The 12,922-nt window shown below is 40.7% G+C and overlaps 1 long non-coding RNA gene across 1 annotated transcript in view; it reads right to left on the bottom strand.

Annotated features, from left to right (window-relative positions):
• The window catches only part of LOC128590333 (uncharacterized), a 61,882-nt gene that overhangs the window by 26,207 nt on the left and 22,753 nt on the right, over positions 1-12,922 (bottom strand). The window contains exon 2 of the long non-coding RNA XR_008381257.1: positions 7,589-7,624. This is a non-coding gene — a long non-coding RNA (uncharacterized LOC128590333). The remainder of the gene's footprint in view (positions 1-7,588; positions 7,625-12,922) is intronic.

Raw genomic sequence — 12,922 nt, 5'->3', positions numbered from 1 at the left:
GTTGGAAGCTTTTTTATTGTTTCTTTTATCTCAGTGCTTGAAATTGGTCTGTTCAGGAGGTCTATTTCTTCCTGGCTAAGTCTAGGGAGAGGGTGTGATTCCAAATATTGATCCATTTCTTTCACATTGTCAAATTTCTGGGCATAGAGTTTCTGGTAGTATTCAGAGATGATCTCTTGTATCTCTGTGGGATCAGTTGTTATTTCCCCTTTATCGTTTCTGATTGAGGTTATTAGAGATTTTACTTTTCTATTTCTAGTTAGTCTGGCCAATGTTTTATCTATTTTATTTATTTTTTCAAAAAACCAACTCCTTGTTTCATTAATTTTCTGAATGATTCTTTTGTTTTCAATTTCATTGATCTCTGATTTGATTTTGGATATTTCTTTTCTTCTACTGGGTTTAGGCTTAGATTGTTCTTCTTTTTCCAATTCCATAAGATCTCTTGTGAGATTGTTGATGTGCTCTCTTTCTGTTTTTCGAATGTAGGCATCTAAAGCGATGAATTTTCCTCTCAAAACTGCTTTTGCAGTATCCCACAGGTTTTGGTAGCTTGTGTCTTCATTGTTGTTATGCTCAAGGAAGTTAATGATTTCCTGTTTTATTTCTTCCTTCACCCATCTGTTATTCAACAGAAGATTGTTTAATTTCCATGCCTTTGGGTGGGGTTGAGCATTTTTGTTAGAGTTGAGTTCCATCTTTAGTGCCTTATGGTCTGAAAAGATACAAGGTAAAATTTCAATTCTTTTGATTCTGTTGATATTTGTTTTGTGTCCCAGGATATGATCAATTTTGGAGAATGTTCCATGGGGTGATGAGAAGAATGTATATTCTTTATCTTTGGGGTGGAGTGTTCTATATACGTCTATCAAGCATAGTTGGTCTAGGGTCTCATTTAAATCTCTTACATCTTTGTTTAATTTCTGTTTAGAGGATCTGTCCAGCTCTGTAAGAGGTGTGTTAAAGTCCCCTGTTATGATGATATTATCAGATATCATATTGCTCAGACTGAGTAAGGTCTGCTTCAAGAATCTGGGAGCATTTAAATTGGGTGCATAAATATTTAGAATTGAAATGTCTTCTTGTTGTAGTTTTCCCTTGACCAATATAAAGTGACCATCTTTGTCTTTTTTGACTTTAGTTGCTTTAAATCCACATGTATCTGAAAATAAGATTGCAACTCCTCTTTTCTTCTGAATTCCATTTGCCTGAAAAATTGTCTTCCAACCCTTGACTCGGAGCTTTAATTTGTCTTTTGAAGCCAGGTGTGTTTCTTGCAGAAAGCAAATGGATGGCTTGTGTTTTTTAATCCAGTCAGCCAATCTATGTCTCTTCAGTGGGGAATTCAAGCCATTAACATTTATGGAGATAATGGATAAGTGTGGTAGTATTCTATTCATCTTATTTGGTGAGAGTCCATTGCTTAGTTTTATCTTTTGCATCAGTGTGGAGGTTAGGTTCTGTCCTTTGATTTCTGAGTTCTTACTTTGCTGCTGATCCATTGTGGTGGTCAGTGTGCAGAACAGGTTGAAGTATTTCCTGTAGAGCTGGTCTTGTTGTGGCGAATTTCCTCAATGTTTGTATATCCGTAAATGATTTGATTTCTCCGTCAATTTTGAAGCTTAGCTTAGCAGGGTACAGAATTCTGGGCTGGAAATTGTTCTGTTTAAGTAGATTAAAGGTAGATGACCATTGTCTTCTTGCTTGGAAAGTTTCATTAGAGAAGTCTGTGGTAACTCTGATGGATTTGCCCCTGTAGGTCAACTGGCGCTTACTCCTGGCAGCTTGCAGAATCTTTTCTTTTGTCTTGACTTTGGACAGGTTCATCACAATGTGTCTTGGAGAAGCTCGGTTAGAGTTGAGGCGACCCGGGGTCTGATATCCCTCTGAAAGCAGTGTGTCAGAATCTTTGGTGATGTTTGGGAAATTTTCTTTTATAATATTCTCTAGTATGGCTTCCATTCCTCTGGGGCATTCTTCTTCCCCTTCTGGAATTCCTATAACTCGTATGTTGGAACGCTTCATAAAGTCCCATAATTCTGACAGTGAACGTTCTGCTTTCTCTCTCTTCTTTTCTGCCTCTTTTACTGTCTGAGTTATCTCAAGAACTTTGTCTTCCACCTCTGAAATTCTTTCTTCTGCATGGTCTCACCTGTTGCTGATACTTTCCATTGCATCTTTAAGTTCCCTAATTGACTGTTTCAGTTCCCTCAGGTCTGCTATATCCTTTTTATATTCTTCATATCGTTCATCTCTTATTTGATTCTGTTTTTGGATTTCCTTTTGGTTATTTTCCACTTTATTAGCAATTTCCTTCATTGTTTCCATCATTTCTTTCATTGTTTTCAACATGTGTATTCTAAATTCCCTTTCTGTCATTCCCAACATTTCTATACTGGTGGAATCATCTGCAGTAGCTACCTCATGGTCCCTTGGTGTGGTTGTTCTAGACTGGTTCTTCATGTTGCCTGGAGTTTTCTGCTGATTCTTCCTCATGAGTGATTTCTTTTATCTGTTTGCTTGCCCTAATTTTCCTTTCACTTCCTCTTGCTCTTTAAGTTCTTGTGCCTGTGGACTAAAGGTTACAGGACCAGAAGGGTGAGAAGGTTGAAGAGCAAAAAAAAAAGGGATGAAAGAAAGGAGGACCGAGTGATAAGAAAAAAAGAAAGATAGAGAAAGGAGAGGGGGTGGGTATAAGGAATATTGACAAAAAGAAGAGAGGTACAGAAAGAGGGAGACAGGGCAATATAGGTGTACAGTAGGGTACTTTGACACAACCTTAAAAAACCCCACCTTCTGGGGGTGCCCAGTTGGTTGGTTCCCTTGAGGTCAGCAGCTCTTTGCTAACCTGATCAGACACAGTACCCCACCTCCACCAAGTAGAGAGGAAAGACAAAAATGCTATAAATCAAACCAAAAGAAGCAAACAGAAAACTTTACAGGGATAAAATTGGGTGAAAAACCAAATTATATCGGTAGAAACACTAGCAAAAATGAAGTTGAAGTTATTAAAAAAAGCAGCAATGGGAAATTATAATTAAACTAGGAAACTTGAGAAAGAAAAAGGGATCTGTGTGGAAAAGATTGAAATTAAAAAAAACAAAAGAATATCAGCAACGTGAAAATAAACAAACAAAAAAAACAACCAAGCAAAAAAAGAAAGAAAAAAATACACAACCAAAAACAAAGCAGTTTGTATATGTTATTGAATATTGTCTGGGCAACACGTGGTCTTCTGGGGTATGAGATGTTAGTCACAGTTCAGATACGACTGGAGGCTGCTGATTACTCAAACCCCAGCAGGTAAACACCCTGAATCTCTCTTCAGCCTACTTAAAAGGCACTTCGAAGTTGTAAACTTGTTGAGCAGAAGCTTTCCCAGCTTTCTTGCTGGAATCGCTGCTGAAGTGGCTATCCACTTACTCAGTGTGCCAAAACCGGTCTCACTCTGCCCCTGAGGGTTAGGGCTGCAAGGCGGCTCAGACCCCACCCTTAGGTTACTTGGTTGCTGGGTTACCAGCTCCCACCTGTTTCTAGCTCTGCGACCCTGAGGGCGGAGCTTGCCGGGGCAGATCGCTGACAATGGATCCGTGTGACCCACCGCCAAACACTATTAGCTCCGTCTGGCTCAGCGGCTCAGACTGGGGCCCTAGACAACGGCCAAAGTTCTCGCACTCCCGCTCAGGCCTTCCCCAAGGCAGTTCAACTCAGTGCCAAGTCCAAGGACATCAAAACAGTTCACAGGTAAGGCCTTTCTGGTTTGCAGTCTCGCTGCTACTGAACTTACAGTTGTGGGCGGGTTTAGACGGATTGAACACACGCGACCACTTGCCGGTTTTCCACGGATTTAGTCCTCCTCTTGGGGTCCAGAAGTCTCTCGCTGACTCCCTGTATCCTCATAGGAGTGATGATAGGCAGTTCCCACCAGCCAGAGACGCCTGGAGTCCTCTCTCCCCAGATTCACGGTGCCCAGATGCAAGGAAGCTGTTACTCGGCTGCCATCTTGCTCCGCCTCTCCCAGCATCCTTTTCTAATTACAACACTAAAGAGTATAGGCATAGGTGTCACATTTCTAAAACTGATTGAAGCTATCTATGACAAACCCACAGCTAATATTTTACTGAATGGAGTAAAACTCAAAGCTTTTCCTCTTAGAACTGGAACCAGACAAGGTTGTCCTCTGTCACCTTTACTATTCAACATAGTGCTGGAATTTCTAGCCAATACAATTAGGCAAGACAAGGAAATAAAGGGAATCCAAATGGGAGCAGAGGAGGTCAAACTCTCCCTCTTTGCTGACAACATGATCTTATACTTAGAGAACCCCAAAGACTCAACCACAAGACTCCTAGAAGTCATCAAAAAATACAGTAATGTTTCAGGATATAAAATCAATGTCCCCAAGTCAGTAGCCTTTGTATATACCAATAACAGTCAAGATGAGAAGCTAATTAAGGACACAACTCCCTTCACCATAGTTTCAAAGAAAATGAAATACCTAGGAATATACCTAACGAAGGAGGTAAAGGACCTCTATAAAGAAAACTATGAAATCCTCAGAAAGTAAATAGCAGAGGATATTAACAAATCGAAGAACATACCATGCTCATGGATGGGAAGAATCAACATTGTTAAAATGTCTATACTTCCCAAAGCAATCTACCTATTCAATGCCATTCCTATCAAAATACCAACATCGTACTTTCAAGATTTGGAAAAAAAATGATTCTGTGTTTTGTATGGAACCAGAAAACCCCCATATAGCTAAGGCACTTCTTAGTAATAAAAATAAAGCTGGGGGCATCAGCATACCAGATTTTAGTCTGTACTACAAAGCCATAGTGGTCAAGACAGCATTGTACTGGCACAAAAATAGAGACATAGACACTTGGAATCGAATAGAAAACCAAGAAATGAAACTAACATCTTACAACCACCTAATCTTCGATAAACCAAACAAGAACGTATCTTGGGGGAAAGACTCCCTATTCAATAAATGGTGTTGGGGAACTGGATGTCTACATGTAAAAGACTGAAACTGGACCCACACCTCTCCCCACTCACCAAAATTGATTCAAGATGGATAAAGGACTTAAATTTAAGGCATGAAACAATAAAAATCCTCAAAGAAAGCATAGGAAAACACTGGAAGATATTGGCCTGGGGAAAGACTTCATGAAGAAGATTGCCATGGCAATTGCAACAACAACAAAAATAAACAAATGGGACTTCATTAAACTGAAAAGCTTCTGTACAGTTAAGGAGACAACAACCAAAGCAAAGAGACAACCTACACAATGGGAAAGGATATTTGCATATTTTGAATCAGACAAAAGCTTTATAACTAGGATCTATAGAGAACTGAAATTAATCCACCTGACAAAAGCTAACAATCCCATATATCAATGGGCAAGAGACATAGAACCTTCTCTAAAGATGACAGACAAATGGCTAACAAACATATGAAAAAATGTTCATCATCTCTATATATTAGAGAAATGCAAATCAAAACAATCTTCAATGGCTAAGATGTACAGAAATATGCCCCCCAAAATGACTGCATGCCCATTCTTAGTGGTATGAAGCCTATAATTTTGTAAAATAGCCCATTCCATTATTGGACTGCCAAAGCTATTAAAATTTTCTTTCTTATAAGTGAACTGCATTTATTTTGTCTGTGAATCTGGGCATTCCAGCTCTTGGATTAACAGGGACAAAGTATGGTCTTTCCTCTGTGGGCTATGCATGTCTCAGGAGGTTTGTGTAGATTCCCGAACCCTGCAAATAAATTAGGAATCCATCATGAACAAGCACATTTAGTTGGGTATTATGGAAAATATGTTAAATAAATTAGAATGTAGTTCTCATACAATTTATACTGTTGGGAAGAGATCTGCTCTAATGGTCACAGTGTTGTAATTAAGCTCCAGGCCAGCTACTAAGAGGAAAGTGTTTTGTTTTGTTTTTAAATTCCTGTTTGGCTCTTGTGCTTGTATATGTGCACAGATAGAATGATCTGTACTAACAGTTTCCTTTTGGTGAAGCTGAAAAGAAGGATTGAGTGCTAGATTTCCTGTTCACCCCCCTCACCCATACCCTTACTGTTAACCTTGAGCTATAGCTGCCTACCTGTCCCTGGCAGGAAGGCACAGGGTTAAGTAACTAATCTGATTAATGCAAGAAGAAATACTAGGTAGCTTCTGGGAATCCTTATTAGCTTTTATTAACCAGGAAAAATCTCTACAAATACTTAGGACATTCCTCATCCTCTTTCTTAAGATACAGGTTGTAGCTTAAGTTCTGTCCATATGCCCTGCTGAGGATTTCCTTCAACCTCTCATAGGGGGTTGAAGGGATTGTCATTGCCAAAGACAGACTATTAAGAAAAAAACAAACGTAAGTTTATGAATATGCACATTTCATGCCTATAAGGCAGACACCCTGAGAATGAGAAGTTCTCAAAAAGGTGGCTTCGAATTTCAGCTTATGTAGAGTCTTGAACAAAGAACAGTAAACTTTTAGAGAAGTGACAAGACAAGAGAAAAGGACTTTGAGTCTCTAGTGGCAGCAAAAGAAGACAGGAAGGCAAATAAATGGAGAAAAAGGCTAGATAGTAAAGCTTACGAAAGTAGCTTCCACTGGTGCCATCTCAACAGGCTAAGGGGCTAACGTTGTCCTCTGAGGTTAACCTTTGTTCTCTGCAAAGAGATGGGGGGCAGGATACCTTTGGTCTTTGCAAATCTTTTCCCTGCTTTTAGGCAAAGAGACAGAAGGCCGAGAACTTTCCTGCTACTTCTACTTACCTGTCAAAGTCCCGGAGTGTTCTGCCAGTCCTCTGCTGCACTCTGACTTTTCCAATGCACCGCAATTTTCTTCCCCATCCTGTCCCCATGTTTTCCTGTAATGTGTCTTCTCCAAGGCTAGGCAACATACACAGCCCCAGGCAATTACTCTTTACTCTCTTGAAGCAACAATTTTCTCTGTGAAATGTACGTGTGCTGCATTTTTGGTGCCATACATTACTTTTCCTGTTACAATAGAAAACATTGTAGATGTCTTGGCACAATAACTGGGAGAATGCCAGGAAGGCTGTGTTGACCAGTGGGATGAAAATGTGTCAAACGGTCTATGAAACTAGTGTATGATGCCCCATGATCATATCAATGTACACAGCTATGATTTAATAAAAAAAAAAAAAAAGAAAAGAAAACATTACGGAGTCTGCGCCTGAAGGCTGGAGCTGAGCAGCTCACCTGAACAAAATGAGAGTGAATGCGTGGGGCTAAGGCTGAGGGATGCCCTCTCCGTGGGTGCCCAGAGAGCTTGGCATACAGGGTTCTGTTTATTCATTTGCCTCTTTTTCCACAGTGTTAAGCTAGGAGTTCCTTATTTATTTCTTCCCTTATTCAGTTAACATGCATTAGTTTGAGCATGCCCCATGTGCTGGAGAGGCTTAAAAAGGATCCAAAGTAAAAAGAAAAGAACAACCAATAGAATAAGACACAGTCAGCTGCCCTCCCGTCACTCACAAAATGGTGGACAACCTAGAGACATAAACAGGCCGTGTGGTAACTGCTTCAAAACTCACCTAATGCCTGTGAATCTCTGGAGAGACGCAGTTTACCTGTGAAGTGAGGAGACTCAGATTGGAGCAGATCACTTTAACTGGAGACCTGAAAAATCAGCAGCTACTCTCTAGAAGGCCAGGGTGTGGGAGGGCTAAGGAGTAAGGGCTGCCCCTGCACTGCGGAGTGAGGCTGCAGGGGCAGCATGGAGTCTGTGGGCAGCCACAGCGCAGGGTGCTCAGGCATCAGGGAGCACTCAGTGCAGGGGGTCAGCTGTGTCCAGCCTCTGCCCCAGGGGCCACATGCTGATTTTGTGAGTTTTTTTTTTTTTTTTTTGGCTTATCTGTGATGTCAGATATCACAAAAAGTATGCATGGAACTTTTTTTTTTTTTTTTTTGCTAATCAGCTGTCCGTAGTGTATTTAATGTGTGGCCCAACACAATTTATTCTTCCAATGTGCAGCGGAGAGAAAAAAATAATGGTTAGACACCCCTGCCTCTGCAAGGGATGTGTGTGGTGGTGTGGATTGTGAGAGAGAGCCTCCCTTCAATTACTCATCTTTGTAGGTTTTCTATAACTCCACAAAGTGTGGCTGCCTTATCTCTCCCCCCCCCACTCTCTTTCTGTCCTCTCTCTCTTTCAGTGCTCTCATTTTTCAATGAACAAATGGATGAAAAACGGACTAAGCATTCCCAGGCTATCTCCCAAATGCCTCTTAGTAACATGAATATGTATAAATGATGGCTGTTGAAATCACCACGAAAAAAAAAGTGCACATTACTATTTAAGTCTCATTCTACGTTAAGTGCCTGTGTGTGTTTGCTTAATTGCTCTGAATGGAAGCATATTTCAGGACTGCTGTAACTTCTCCTCCAGAATAGATGAGCCATGGGAGAGATTCAAACTGTGGAGCACCAATGGCCTTTGCACTGTGTGAACTTACTAATACCTGCCCTTGTTCACGGATTACATAGGGAATACATTTTCACCCGGAACATTTTATCACAGTTGTTTTAGCCCTTGCTACTATCTCCAGAAAGATGCACCTTTCCCACCTGCATGGTGTGATGTCCTGTCCTTGCACCCATCCACCCATGCCCTAGAGTCAAAGGCATCTAAGAAGTACTAGAAAAAACCTGGGAAAGGGTAAGGTGAGCCTGGGAACAGGCCAGTGGGAAGTCACAGCAGAGTGAGAAGCACCGGGGAGCAGTGGAGAAGCCTTGGAGTGCTTTTTCCATTGAGGGACTCAAGTTATCTGGGTTGCATCAGATAATCAAAATTGAAGGGAAAAAAATGTGAGAAGTTCCTACTCTATTCTTACCCCCTGGTCTAAGCAAAGCCATATTTAGATATAAGAATATGTATCACCCCTGCCATTGTGGAACTTACAGCCTAGTTAAAGATAATTATTTCAGGCAGTGCTTGTAACCACAGTGGTTAATGAAGATAGCAGATCTTGGCTATGTATTTTATCAGACTGTTATTCATTCCTACAACTCTCAGGGAAAAATAAAAAACTATTTTAGTTAAAATGAAATGAACTTTGGCTAGATGAGGGAGGACATAGAATAATATGAAGCGCTGAAATAAACTTAATGAACTAAACTTAGTAGCTGAGTGTTTGGAAAGAGGATGAACTTGGAGTTAGCATTTGTGTAATTCTGGGCCAGAGATTTAATGCGACTCTTTACAAAATAAAGAGAATGATACATAATTTTCACAGTTACCATTAAGATTAATGAGATAGTGCACACAGAATGATAGGAAAATTATTATTCTAGTATTTCAACCAATTCAGCTATTATTAATACTATGATTTAATCAATTCATCTCATTGAATAGAGAGAAAACTATTCTATTTCTAAAACTATTTATATTTCTTAAAAACTAGAAAGGTCACATAATAGAATCGGAGCCAGAACCCAGTTCCTCATACCTAAAACCAAACTCTCTGTATAGGAATTTATACAACATGCTCAGTTCCCTTTCGAAACATCGGCAGCCCTATCATGTGCTCAGCCTGTTATCTCAGATGCCTTCTGCTTCCTCTTGCCTGGCAGGTGACTAAAAGTCATGAATGGACACAACAAGGAAGCCCCAAGTCCAGAAAGGGGGGCCTCCCCAAATCACATTTCCAAAGGGTAGGGGACAATGTGTTATTGAACATTCAGTGTTGACTTTCCTTTCTCTTTTCAATGTTGTCTCCTGCCACAGAACAGGAATGCCAGACACTTCATCAGCACTTTAACACAAAGATTCTTGAATTTTTCAAGTAACTACTAAGCCCTTAGGAATCCTTACACTCTTGGGGGAATATTTTGACATTTTGAAAGGCTCACATTAAAGAAAGTAAATTTCAGATTCCATTTATTCTAGGTTCTCAGGCAACAAAGAAAAGTGCTAGTCAAAGGGACAAAATGGAAATATTCTGTCCCAACTTTTTATATGTATATCAAGCTCAGTGAATTGAAACACTGATTTTACCCTCATGGTCCTCCCTTCTAGGTCAGGCACAACAGGAATACCTAAAATGTCTCTGGGATCATAGTGAAAAATGGATGCTGGGATGTGGTAGTGGTTATTGACTAAGAAAGTATCAATAAAAAAATGTTACTTTAATAGCTAAGTTAGCAAGTCAGTCCTTAGGTTAAGAACATAGACCTGACTACATCTTGTTTTAAATTCTACTACAGGTCATTTGTATGATGTTGGAAAAGTTATTTAAGATGGCATAATACAAAATTATAGTTGATCTTGGTCTTATGTTCCCGACACAGAGCTCCTAAAACCCTTGGAATTTTCTGAGTCATAGAAGAAGTGTCTTTGTTTTTTATAATGAGCCTGTGTCTATTACAGTTGAGTTTATGACAATGTGTGACTTAAGATGTGGCCTAAGTCTCAGGCTGGAAGTATCACTGGAAAGAAGTGTTCGGAAGATCAGAATTTCTAGCATCACCCACCAATCTCCAGGAGGTAGGGTGAGACAGTGGCACAAGCTCTTGAACAGTGAGATTTGGAGAGCTTTTGGGTTGGTGAAGACATTGATTTGCTCCAAGGGTGCAAATCCAGAGAGAACAGAGAAGCCCTGACCCTCTCACTGTTCCATGCCTTGTCCTATGCATCCATTCCATTTGGCTGTTCCTGAGTTGTATCCTTCATAATAAACCAGTAAATATAAGTAAAGCATTTTCCTGAGTTCTTTGAGTTGTTTAGCAAACTGATTTATAGCTGGTTAGACAGAAGTACAGGTGGCCCAGGACTGTAGTGGGGGTGGATTTGTTGGGTAGAGCCCTTTAATAGGTAGTGTCAGAATTGAGTGGAATTATTGGATACCCAATTGGTGTCAGGGAACTGAAGAATTTATTGTTAGTGTCAGAAATACCTCACACTTACCCTTCAGAGTTTCTCAGTTTCTTTAGCTGCAAAATGGAAATAACATTTCCCTACTATCAAGGTACCATCTTTATTTCATCTTACATAAAATAGCTTTTTAGTAACAGCTAAAAATAGCTAGCTATTTTTAAAGAATCTTATATAAAACAGTAGCAATTCCACATCTTCAGAGAAATATTTTATTGCCTAAATAGGCTCATAGATGTGCTGTCATATTTAAGATGACTCAGCCCTTGTCACTGACCTAAAATTCTCAAAGAATTTCTGTGCAGACAGGCAGCACTATTTTATTTGCATGGCATATTTTTGTAATCATTCAAAAACATTGTGATAGTAGTGAGATTTCACATTAAAAATAAAGATTATGTGTAGCTTTTGAAAAACTGGAAGGTCCGGCAAAGTAGGCTTCGCTCTGCTGGGGCAGTGAGGCCCTGGACACTGCCGAGACCCCAGGGAGGCAGGGCTCCAGCGTCCACCCCGCTTCTTCCCTCACTCATCTGGCTGCTCCTCAGCTCAGCTTCAGGAGCCTGGTAGTCCTAAAGAGTGGTCTGTCTTTATTTGCTAATATTTAAGCTTTTATTCTTGAAAACCGAATTGTTGGTATTTGGTACCTATTTTCGGACATTCTTGGTGGCACTGTTAGGTGGTTTCTGAGGGATTTAGACTCTCACAGGGACAAAGGTGGGTGCCCTGTTTATGCTGCCTAGAGCAATTTCCCCACCGGGGAAGAAGGATGGGGTGGGCACCCCATCTTGATATCTTGATGCTGCCCAACGCTTGATCCTGCCCTTAGCAACTGCCACATGTGGGCAAAGGAAGAATGCTCCATTAATCGGCAAAGAATTCAGGGAATTCCCCAGCCCAGGCACAACAGGATTGGCAACGTGACCTAGAATAACCTAAGACTAATTATCATGTCATTAACTGTCCATCAAAGATGTTTGGTGGTGACCTGTGATTTATAAGGAGAGCCCAATCCGGATACTATAAAACAAGACCCCAAGCCATACCCAGACCCTCTTGTTAGGACAGGGGACCTGTTTGTCATCTGTGACAAATGTGTTTTGTTCTTGCTCTATAAAGCTTGTTTCATGCTTACCTTACTTTTGGAGTGTCCGGTCATTCTTTGACCAAGAGCACACAAAGAATTGAGACCAGACAACAGCTGACCTAATACCACCTTCTGTCTTTCCTTCTGCACCTTGAGAATTCTGTGCTACAGTCAATGGTGACATCTAGAAGGGAGCGTGTAGTCCTTTCAACTCCACTGTCGCAAAAGGACAAGGGAGGTGGTGATGTCAGGTGTGGGAGTGATGATAAGCTCAGAGGTGAACTCCCCGAAGCCCATATTAAGAGGAGTGATGATGAATCTTTTCCTCTAAATTCGCCTCCAGAAGGCAGTTTGTAGCTGCTCAGGGACACATGCAGAGATTAGAGACATGCTTGTGGATGAGGTAAAATATTTTGAAAATACTCCTTCCTTTTTAAGGGAGAGACATTAACATCTAGTGCTGATTTCACCACACACCCTTAGAGATACCGTGGAATTTTGATACATAAATGATCTTGTGTCTTGATGCTGCTTTAGAAGATTATTGACCACAGCGCTCCAGGAGATGGTTTGGTGTTTGCCACAGATGACAGTACACAATGAGATTATTTTAATGTTTATTTTATAAAAAACTCCTCATACAAGGCGTTTCCAGAATCAGAACAGAAAACGGTGGGATTTCACTCAGGCTGCATGATTGCTCACAAGTGTCTGTATGTGGGACTTGGTTTCACAGTTTCCTGGAGGCCAGGTTATGGAGAGTGCTAATTTTCACTGGTCTCCAGTTACCAAGCAGTGCTAGTGAGATCCTCAAAAAGAACCTGCTAGCTGCTCCCAACTCTTGTGCTCAGGAACTGCAGAGAGGCCGCAACAAGAAGACCGGGAACTAAAAAGACAGAGCAGAGGTCCCAG

Source organism: Nycticebus coucang, chromosome 7 (genome assembly GCF_027406575.1).
Source record: "Nycticebus coucang isolate mNycCou1 chromosome 7, mNycCou1.pri, whole genome shotgun sequence".
Lineage (NCBI taxonomy): Eukaryota > Metazoa > Chordata > Mammalia > Primates > Lorisidae > Nycticebus > Nycticebus coucang.
The sequence above is the reverse complement of the archived record's forward strand: the minus strand, read 5'-3'. Positions and strand labels throughout refer to the sequence as shown.